The following is a 9,096-nucleotide window of genomic DNA, read 5'->3' as shown; positions in this document are numbered from 1 at the left end:
GCAGTTAGTGGAGAAAAACAGGCTCTACTACAAAGTGATTCATCTCATCCTAAAGCTGGCATCAAAACCAGGGCAGATTAATCACATTCCAGAAGTTAGGTGAGATGAATCCCAGCTATGCTGACTTGAACAGTAGTTTTGCTACACAGTGTGACTCAGAGCTCACATGAGCTAAAGTAAGAGGTGGGCCTAGCTCACGTCTGCAAAAGATAGAATGTGAATTTTATACCATGGAAGATGAAACGACTGTGGTTTTAGCTTCTGGCAATCAAATAAATGCCATATACTAACACATAAACCAGCGATCTTCCAGAAAACAGTAAAAGATTTAGTGAAACTAATACAGAGTTAAGGCACTAACAACTGCAGCTATCATCTCCATATTACCTTCAGATTTTCCTAGCTACCTTCTGGTTTTATGTCTGTAAGAGCTTCCCTCATTCAAGAAACTTGGTGATTAGTTCCTGCCTGCACAGGCAGTAGACTCAGCTTTCTTCTGAAGCCTAGTCTGGCCTGGAATTCATACTGACAAGTTTTGCCATGTCATAAAGTGTTTAAATAGCAATCTTTTTAGAGCATGGTGAGTGCAGCAAACATTTCCTCCTGTACTGACAAATGTATCAGTACATATTTTCTACTAATTTCCATACTTCAGCTGGAAGTAAAAGTTTTCTTCGTGTTCTCTGTTCCTTCAGGTAGTCCCTGTACCGGTTTTCTGATCAGCCAATTGTATAATTTTTTAATCCACAGCATAGGAAGAATGGAAGTCATTCTACCTTCAAACCTATCAAGTGTTTGGTTTGATAAAGCAGTTCTACAGGAAATCTCCAACAGTTTCAGGACAGCAGTTAATCCTGATCATCCATTTCTGAATTAAATAGACTTATATAAAACATAAGCACAATTTATCTTTTCACAGAAAAGAGTAGAGCGCTTTTTTTTCTGTAGCAATGGATGCAATTCTTGCTTGGAGGAATGGATTCTGAGTTGTTCTCCTCAGATAAACTGAGGTAAACATCAGATGAAATTCCGATATAAAAGAGAAATCAGTTTCAGAGATAAGCATTTACATCAGCACTGCTAAATTAATCTGTTTGAGACAGTGATCCATGGCAAATTATTTAGATTGGTTTGCATCTACTCTACCAGCTCCCTGTAAGAAGCATCATCTATGCCCATATAATATAGCCCTTGGATTTGCCTCTTCTCTGGTTTATATGTGTGGCATTCAAATAAGTTTATAATCATAACTGGGGTTTTTGTGCTAATTGTTTCAGTTCAAATTCTCTTTTATATTTTGAAACCTGTACTGCAGCTAACCAGAATGATACTAGTACACCATAAAACACTGCTGATATATTGCATATACTGAAGTATGTCAGCAAACAATCTCAGGATTAAATAGGAAGTCAAAGCTTTTTGGGATAGAACTTGAAATTATCTGAGAAAGCACAGAGCTGGAAATGATCTAAAAAAGCACATATGTAATAAAATATGGAGACACAACCTCCATGGGATGCTTTGTGCCCATAATCTTCAGATCCTCAGTGCATCTTTTTTACTTATTTATTTGTTTTACTTCAATCTTATTTTCACAGTTTAAGACATCAGCAAAACCAAAACTTCTTGAAACTGTTATTGGCCAATTTATGCATTTCAGCCATTTCTCATTGGAGCTGATACATTTTTCCAGTTTATTATTTTTACCGTTTTAAAATTTTGGGGTTTTTTTCTCGGACAGGAATATTGAAAAAGAAAGATTCCCTTTGATTATTTTTCTTGAGAACTACTTTAAAATAGCTTTGAATTGAAATTAGAACAGTAGAATTTCAGGAACAATTTTGCTCAGGTTTTCAGTTTCATTCAAAGCTACTCGGCTTCACTAAAAAAGAATGAAGAGAGGATATTTGGCTAACAAATTTTCTGCCAGAAGGCAAATTACACAGAAGATTATTATTACACCAGCACCTTGACTTCAAATTTGATAAAATGCTTAGCACAGCCCATCTCTGTGCTGAGTACACTAAAAACAAGTGCAACCCCTGGGCAGTGTACAAAATACTGCAGGACAACTGATACTGTTCATTGTCATTTATCCTCTTTAGTGTTGAAACTTTGTAAAACCTGGCAAAACACACACACAAAAAGAAAAGCCAAATAGGGAACTGATAATTGTCAAGGTCAAAAGGACTGTTATTCTTCTTTAAACCTGTCAGCAAAAATAGCAATTGCAAGCTCATTTCTTTTTCTTTGTTTTTTTTTTTTTTCCCAGCTTTAGATTTTGACATTTTAAAAGCCCATGTCTAGGTTTTCAAGTGAGTTCTTTCCCCACTGGAATTAGAGATTTAGCTATCAATGCTGAAGGACAATTATATGCAGAGATGGTCAGTTGGATCAGTTTACTCAAGTTCTGAGTGACTGTTTTCCCATGTTTCAAAAAGTAGGTCATTGATATCCATCTTTTTTTTTTTTTTCTTTTCTGGTGAAAGTGTGCTAGTACCTAAGTCTTAGTGTGTTCCAGGAAAGCACTTGTCACATTGTGAGACCTGAAAAATCTCAGAAAAGTTCACGTGATCTGCCATGAATTCTTATTCTATAACAAGCCTGGCATCTTCTATCTTAATTAAAGTAATCACCCCTGTAAATTGTAAAAGAATGCATTGAAAAAAAAATCTTCTCACATATATTGGCCTCTTACCAAGCAGTAGGTTTTGAACAGAATTGGCACATATACGCATATATACACAGATTTTTCATGATTGTTTTAGTAAGCAGCAATCATGGCTCAGAATGGCTAAGAATGGCTAAGAATGGCTAAACATGACTAAGATTTTTACAGTGACTCCTGCACTTGTGATGTGGTTTTTTTCCTTTTGACACCCACTCTTGTTTAGTTAGTGGCTAAATGTATTGACTTTGACATTTTCATAACTCTAAAGAAAACATAGTTCATCTGCTCATAATTTGCAGTCTCTCTCTTTCTGTCCTAGATACAAATAAAAAAGCAAAGAAAGAACTTCCTTTTAGACAGTCATAGCCAATCATTTAATGGTTTGTAATCAGGAGATTCAAATCTGTTCTTTAATTCTGAAAAATATATTCTGATTTAAGTAAATAGTAGTCAGTGGGATAGCCCCTCTAGCATGTATAATAAGCAGCAGTTTGTAGAGTCGAAACCAATTGGTATCCAGGTAGCTCTTCCAGTGCCCTGTGGCAGCTGTGTTGGGCCAGCTTGAGTCTTGTGATTGTGGGGACAAAGCACAACTGCAGTATATCCACACTGTGACCAAGCCTGTTTGCACCCACTCCTGTATTCATGCTCTAACTTGCTACTTTTATTCTTTCTAATTATTCTTTACAAATTGAATTAGATTTGAGAGGACAAAATATCCCATCTGAACCTAGTGTATATTTTATGCCACGTGTTATTGCATACTCCAGTGTTTCAGAGGCACTCATTTAAATTCCCCCAGTGAGAAGAGGAAATTAAACATAATTTCTCATGTATGAATGACAGTTTTGCTCTTACTACCTTCTTAGGAGATAGTGATGGCACCACAGCTGGCAGCTGTTTCTTGCACACAATGTGATTTAGCAGGCTTGTTCTGGGAAAATCTACTACAGCAAGTACATGGACGAGACAGGGAGATAAATATTTAGTTTGTAGTTCCTTAGGGACCCTTAGCATAAGGTAATCTATCAAGTTTTTAAGCACTGTCAAGACTTCTGGGCATGTCAAGAAATATACTTTACGGATGCTTGGAAAATTGTAGTTGGACTTAAGGCCCTTAAGTATCCAACAAATAACAAGTTCATATTCTGATCTTCTGAAGTTTGTACTGTGTTTCACAACTAGATACCTGTGATATATGGTAAATACACCCATCACATCCTCTGAGTCTCAGCTCCTTGGCCATAATGTAGGCATAATAAGAACACTTTATTATATATGGAATATTCAGTTAACCTTGCTCTGGAGATGGGAGAAAGCAATCATACAAGTAAATTAATATGTCTAATAGAAAGTTAGAGTCATAAAGGATGTTGGATTGCAATTTAGATCATAATATAAGAATTTTAATGTTTAAACTTTATTTTTCTAAATATTTTCAAGCTCTTTACAAGCATTTGTACCACATCTATACCACAAACCCTTTCTGATAACATATGTGATTTTTCTTTTCAAAAAATTCACATTTTTATACCAACTAAATCAAGAGAAAACTTTTTTCTTATTTTCTGGTACAGTTTATTCCACCAAACTAACCAACATAAGCTATGCAAGCAAATTAAAGTTGCTACCCAAGGGATGACATATAAGCTGGAGTAAGTACCATTATAATTTAACAGGCAAATGTTTTTTTTAATTGTCTAGTACCAACTCTTTCCCACCTGAAAAGGTACAAGAGGCAAAGTGTGATTTGTTTATTTTCATGAGGTGGTATAGTACTGATTTGTTCATAATTGCAAAATCCCAGAGCTATCTTGTGAGTGTCTATGTGGTCCTCGGTAATTTTTGCTATGTCTTTTCTTTGCCCCATTTGTTTAATTTCAATTGCAATTTTCCTCCAGGAGTTGTCACCTTTCCAATCGATAGCCTGGACTAAGATTTTACTTTGTCTGTGTTCTGGAAACTGGTTGAAGCTTTACAATATGCAAGCAGACTAAGCATTTGGATACAGTACATTGATTAGGTGCTTGCTAACTCTTATTTTCTGGAGCAGTTGGAATGTAGCCATCTAGACCAGTTTTGCAAAGAATATGAAAAACAGGAAAAAAACTCCAACACTTTATGTACCTAGATATGTAGAGCTAACTTTAGAAATGAAGTAACAAGATTAAAAAAATAAAAATAATAATTATTAATAATAAAAACGAAAAAAGTGGTAATTAGAATACTAATGAAAATCCAGACCAAAATATTGTGCAGCAATACAGTACAACTGAAAGATATTTTTCCATCCTTGAACTCTCCCTACATCTTTTTCTTCAGCAAGTATAGAAGTTAAAAAGTAATATTCCTCCATTCTATTTTCCAGATATCTTACCTTAGGGAAAAAAAGAAAACATTAAGAATTTAACTTACCTAAATAGGATCTATTTGTGGTTTTGTACACATATGTGTGAGACAAAGAAAAGTGGGTTTTTTTGTTGTTTCATTGCTTCACTAACAGTAAAACAAAATAGAAGTAAATTTGCTGGTATCCAAACATGCTTCTATTACTAAGGATCAGAAGGTGAAATATGCTTCATAGTACCATTTGAAGTACCAAAGGAAAAGAGCTTTCTTTACTTCCTCTTATTTCTCTAAATTCATTCCGTTATGAAAGAAATAATAAAGAAGTTCAAAATTTCAGGAATTTATAGCTGATGAATATTTTATTTTGTTTCTTCACACTTTATTTATTCTGTGACAAAACAATGTACTATATTCCTACAAATCAAAGTAGTAGCATTAGACCTCAATTTTGTACCTGTGCAAGTAGTCATACAGGTGATGATAAGTAATCTGTGTTTGTTGTTACACGTTTCCTTTGGAACTGACTTTTTTTCTTTAGTTCGTTTACTTTTTTTTCTCTACTCTTATTTTCTTTTCCAAATGCAGATTTGGGGTTTGGTGCACATTGCTTCTTTAGTTTGGAGTACATGGTTACAAGTATCATAAACCAGAATGTGTAGTCTGACACACTATTACTCCCATATGGTGTCATGACTGCCATCTCTAAGAAAGGACATTTTCCCCACATGAAGATCAGGAAAGCACTTATCTACAATAACATCGCTGTAATTTCTCTGTTGGACTGAGAAGAACAGGAGTTAAATTATCTGTGTAGAAACTGGATGATTTGTTGCTATAAAGTCCTTGGGTCAGGTTCCTCATTGAGGGGAGCTGCAGCAACTTGTCTCATATACAGTAATGACTCTGGAGCAACTAACTATTTTATTGCCTAGAAGAGTGAACAATGAGGCCTCCGGGATGCAACTCAGCCTGGCCTTAGCTCACTAATAGAGCTGAGAACAGCTTAATTCAGTCTAATCATAATTTGCATGATTTTTCTTCTGCAAATTCCATTATATGAAATTCTCCTATGAAAAAAATAGCAAAAAGCCCAATGGACAGTGCAAGAAGAAAGATAGAGGGCACATCTAATTTTCTTGAAGTTTTAAAAGCAATCCATTTTATATGAAAGAAAATGTGGTTTGTCTTACTTGTTCCTATAGCTGTGGAAATTCTAGATCCCAAACAGAAATGAGATGTTTAATGAAATCTAGGGTGGCTGAGACAATTTGACAGTCCCGTGTAACAATTTTAATTAATATTACAGTCCTTTTCCACTACCCATGTTCCTTGAAAACATACAATTTGTGGTTTCCCTACTAGGTCAGTTCTAATACATAGCTCAGATTTGTGTGGTCATCACTGTGAAAAAAGCTGGTTACTTCAGCAGCCTTAGAAAGAAGATGCCATGATACAACAAACCTCAACCTTTCTTACAGTGTTAGGAATAGCACCAAACATTTGAGGGAGATAAATATTATGTAGGAATAGGTGAAATATCAAAGAAAATGTTTTGCTTATCATGAACAGTGAGTGAATTACCTCTTTTATTAATTGGGCATGTTTCTGTTGTAGTAAATTAATATAAATGGGTTAATAAGCAGCTATGAGGAGGTCCCAAATTAGTATGAAAGATATCAGCTATTTATGAAACTATACTTTTTCTATTAAGCTAACAACCAGCTAGATAGACCATGTGGCCACATTTCAGATTAATTTATAGAGGTGTAAATCTCAGATAACACTGTTGTAAATCTAGAGTAATTCCAGTGAGCACAATGAAGTTACTCACAGCTTGCATTAGTGTAATTGGAATACAGTCTGTATTGTAATAAGGCACCAAGTATGTGGCAAAATTCACTTTGCCAGGGGAAAGCCTCTTAAGTTTTTCACTGAAATTTACTTCAGAGGCTAAATAAGAGTAGAGCTGTCTGCCTAATCCCAGAATGGACTAAGTGAATTTATACTGCATTCATTTCACAGAGCTGTTCATTGTTAATGGCAAATTCACTTGTGTGTGCTTCTAGGAGACTGCCTAATTCATACACCGTTTAAAACAGAACCACTGCTGATAGCTGTAATTAGTTCCATAGCAACCCTTCCTCCTGCTGCTGCAAGACTGAGGCTGCTAGTCCAACTCCTACAACAGGTATGTACCAATTAGTAAAACCTGAACCTAGTCCAGTGATATTGTAATGAAAGGATAACAGTAGAGGAACTGAGTTTATTTTTTTTTGTTTGATCTTTGTTTGCAAAGGTCAACTTTAGAAAAATAGTTGCACTTTGTTTAGGTCCTTTTAAATTGTACTGTAAATACACTTCCAGTTTTGTAACACTGTGGTTATGGGAAAGCACTCAATGACAGAATAATGGTCAAGAAGTCTTGTATAGGAGATTAATTAGGAAACATTTATCAAATCCAATGTCCTGCTTTATTCTTTCTAAACTTCAAAGATTTATTCTTAAACAGAAAAAAAATTCTGAGATCTTCGTAGCTAAGCATTTACAAAATTAGAAATCTAAGCAATGTTGGGGTTTTTTCCTCTTTCTGTATGAATATAGAGGTAGTTTGCTGGTCAGTTTCAGAGGGATAAAATGAAGTATTTACATCTATTCCTCAAGCAGCAAGTTTCTTTTTCGTCAGTAAGAAAATATTTTATTTTGCTGATCCTTTGTGTTGTTTCCTGTTCACTTGCTAAATTTTACTTGGCACTTGCAAGTATTTGACTCATATTTTTTGCATCTGTCTGTAGTTTAGTGTTAAGACAAACTTAAAATTTCCTCTGTCTTTTGTAACCTCAATTTTCAGTACTTTCTTCAAGTCAAAACTAGGAAATGAAATTTATAAATCACAGAAGTAGACTAAAGCTTTTAGGCTACATTTCTGACTTAATCTGCAAGATCTTTTCACACCACTTTTGATACAAAATCCAGTCAATGCAGTTTTTGCATAAGAATGTCAACTATCTTGAAGAGCCTAGTGAACCAGTCCTTCTAAAGAAAGTTTCTGCATTTTGTATAGTCAAATAGTCTTGCATTTGATCTTAGAGTCAACAAGGGACAGGTGCTTTGAAGGTTATCAGAGGGAGATTATGCACTCATAAGGTGTCTATTTCAAGTTAGATCACTGACATCTCTCTATGGTCCTTAACAGTTAGTGAACATTAAGGTTACACAACCAAACTAGATAATTCTGAAGTAATCCTCCCAGAATCATGTGTAGGATGGGCACTTGATCCTCAGAAAGGCTGCTTTGCTTATCTCCTACTAACAATTAGCAAGTTGCATTATTTTCTACTGTAAACATAATGCAGCTCTATCCCACACTGATTTCAAGCGTGCTTTAAAAAATCCAAGTCATAGTTGGGGTATATATACAAGTTTCTTTGGGAACAATTAATAGAAATGATGCTATGTATGGACATGAAACTTATTGTATCTTATTCAGCACATATCAAGGTCTGAGAAGAAAGGTTTTACTGAACATCAGACAGTATGCTTGTGGTAAAATGTGAGTCAGCCTGTGACTTTGTGTAACCCTCCCATGGAACTTCCTTGTCACCAGTAAGTTAAAAGAATGAAGTTAGCATGATTTCACTCAATCATGGCATATAGGTTTGATTTATTTTCTTTGTTTTGTAAGAATATTCTATACCTGATATACCTGTTATGGTTTAGGAGATATAAAACTATATTTGAAAGAATACTACTGAACAGAACCACACACTATGTGGGATGTGCACCAAGATATGACTTCTGGAAAGAACATGAAGAGTCCTTTGTCAATGCAGTTCAGAACTGTGCTAGCACAATTCTATGTACTCCTTCTTGGTTAATAACGAGGTAAGTGAACATACTGATTACACAAACCAGCTCCCCCTTCCTCTGTCTCCATTCTCACCCTCACCCTCTCACCCCCATCACAAAAAAAACCAAACCACCCACTTTCATGCATTAAAACCTGGAATCCTAAAACTGTCATTACAAAAAGGTGGTATATTTCCTGAATCACAGACAGCTGACATTGGGGTCACTCT

General features: G+C 35.2%; 1 long non-coding RNA gene across 1 annotated transcript in view; it reads left to right on the top strand.

The window, feature by feature from the left end:
* LOC113963784 overlaps positions 1 to 8,896 on the top strand; it is a 12,031-nt gene extending 3,135 nt beyond the window's left edge. The window contains exons 3-6 of the long non-coding RNA XR_003532954.1: positions 2,273 to 2,440; positions 4,249 to 4,326; positions 7,087 to 7,208; positions 8,738 to 8,896. This is a non-coding gene — a long non-coding RNA (uncharacterized LOC113963784). The remainder of the gene's footprint in view (positions 1 to 2,272; positions 2,441 to 4,248; positions 4,327 to 7,086; positions 7,209 to 8,737) is intronic.
* Positions 8,897 to 9,096: the final 200 nt, after the last annotated feature.

Source organism: Neopelma chrysocephalum, unplaced genomic scaffold (assembly GCF_003984885.1).
Source record: "Neopelma chrysocephalum unplaced genomic scaffold, ASM398488v2 Primary Assembly neopelma1_25, whole genome shotgun sequence".
Taxonomy (NCBI): Eukaryota; Metazoa; Chordata; class Aves; order Passeriformes; family Pipridae; genus Neopelma; species Neopelma chrysocephalum.
The sequence above is the reverse complement of the archived record's forward strand: the minus strand, read 5'-3'. Positions and strand labels throughout refer to the sequence as shown.